Raw genomic sequence first — 2,500 nt, 5'->3', positions numbered from 1 at the left:
ATTCAGTTGTTTAGTTTTGTAGAAAAAAAGCAGATCACAGACATGACACAAAACTAAAGTCATTTCAAATGGCAACTTTCTGGCTTTAAGAAACACTATAAGAAATCAGGAAAAAAAAATTGTGGCAGTCAGTAACGGTTACTTTTTTAGACCAAGCAGAGGAAAAAAATATGGAATCACTCAATTCTAAGTAAAAAATTATGGAATCATGAAAAAAAAAAAGAACGCTCCAACACATCACTAGTATTTTGTTGCACCACCTCTGGCTTTTATAACAGCTTGCAGTCTCTGAGGCATGGACTTCATGAGTGACAAACAGTACTCTTCATCAATCTGGCTCCAACTTTCTCTGATTGCTGTTGCCAGATCAGCTTTGCAGGTTGGAGCCTTGTCATGGACCATTTTCTTCAACTTCCACCAAAGATTTTCAATGGATTAAGATCCGGACTATTTGCAGGCCATGACATTGACCCTATGTGTCTTTTTGCAAGGAATGTTTTCACAGTTTTTTGCTCTATGGCAAGATGCATTATCATCTTGAAAAATGATTTCATCATCCCCAAACAGCCTTTCAATTGATGGGATAAGAAAAGTGTCCAACATATCAACGTAAACCTGTGCATTTATTGATGATGTAATGACAGCCATCTCCCCAGTGCCTTTACCTGACATGCAGCCCCATATCATCAATGACTGTGGAAATTTACATGTCTCTTCAGGCAGTCATCTTTGGGTGATTCTTAGACTACGGCACTTATGTCCTTTGATCATATTGTATGAAAAACAGAACAAAGGGGAAATTTCACAAATTAATAGTTATCTTTACAATGAAAGTGTGTTAAGAAATTTGTTCTAGTAGTCTATGATGACTTTTTCACCTTTTTTCAGCATCATTATATGCAATATTGCCGTTTGTGCTTGTCCCACACCCAGACGTTTGATCTTCAATGATAAAAATGAATAGTAAAAAAGTTTTTTCTAATGTTTTAAAAATCTCTGAATAAATATCAGTAAAATAATCAAAACATAATTGGGGTATTCAATGTCATACAACTGTTGTGATTTTTTTTAAACAAAATGTAGTTGTCCCACACTATTGCCGTAATTTCCACCACAACACTGTAATGTCCCTTTAAACAGTTTGTATGAAAGATTGTTTGGGTAGTTTCTATGGAGATAAACAGTGACATCAGAGCACATGTATATAGCGCCAAATCACAACAAACAGTTGCCCCAAGGCGCTTTATATTGTAAGGCAATGGTGTGGTGGAAATTACATTTACAAGGCCAATAGTGCCCGTAGTTAAAGAATCACCCTTTATAAATCTCATTGGAACAGCACCAAACAAAAGTTCCAGCATCATCACCTTGCCCAATGCATTTAGGTTATGTTGATGGCTTTCATTTAGCTTTTGTGTATGTAAATCCCATTTCCTTTAGGTGTTCTTACAGTTCGGCACAGACTGTTGACTCCAGTTTCCTCCCATTCGTTCATTTGTTTTGTTGTGCATTTTCGATTTTTGAGACATATTGCTTTAAGTTTTCTGTCTTGACGCTTTGATGTCTTCCTTGGTCTACCAGTATGTTTGCCTTTAACAACCTTCCCATGTTTGTATTTGGTCCAGAGTTTAGACACAGCTGACTGTGAACAACCCAACATCTTTTGCAACATTGTGTGATGATTTACCCTCTTTTAAGAGTTTGACAATCCTCTCCTTTGTTTCAATTGACATCTCTCGTGTTGGAGCCATGATTCATATCAGTCCACTTGGTGCAACAGCTCTCCAAGGTGTTCACTCCTTTTTAGATGCAGACTAACGAGCAGATCTGATTTGATGCAGGTGTTAGTTTTGGGGATGAAAATTTACAGGGTGATTCCATAATTTTTTCCTCAGAATTGAGTGAGTCTATTTTTTTTTTTTACCTCTGCTTGGTCTAAAAAAGTAACCGTTACTGACTGCCACAATTATTTTTCCTGATTTCTTAAAGCCAGAAAGTTGCCATTTGAAATGACTTTAGTTTTGTGTCATGTCTGTGATCTGCTTTTTTTCTACAAAATTAAACAACTGAATGAACATCCTCCGAGGCAGGTGATTCCATAATTATTGCCAGGGGTTGTATAATTTGTGTGGCATCTGATGGTTTTGTAAAAAGCTGTACAAAAAACACTTGAAGAATTTCCTCCATTTAATGCAAATTTTATATAACTGTTTATATGCAAATTTCTACATACATTTTTGAAATTTACAATTTATTTTGCATTCCAAGTTATAAAAATGATTTGTTACACATTTGTGATTTTAACAGTAAAAAAAAACAACTTTTTTCCTATGGGATTTTAGTTTTTTGTGTGAAATTGAGTTTAGTCTTTTAGTGCAGTATGTCAGAATGAAAGAAAAACTGTAAAGTCACACAGGTGAAGGTTGTGCTGGAAAAAAAAAAACATCAAACAAGGCAAAGTAAAAGTTATTTAAGGTAAATTATGAAGGTAAAACCAAAA

The sequence above is a fragment of the Thalassophryne amazonica genome, unplaced genomic scaffold (genome assembly GCF_902500255.1).
Source record: "Thalassophryne amazonica unplaced genomic scaffold, fThaAma1.1, whole genome shotgun sequence".
Classification (NCBI taxonomy): Eukaryota; Metazoa; Chordata; class Actinopteri; order Batrachoidiformes; family Batrachoididae; genus Thalassophryne; species Thalassophryne amazonica.
The sequence above is the reverse complement of the archived record's forward strand: the minus strand, read 5'-3'. Positions refer to the sequence as shown.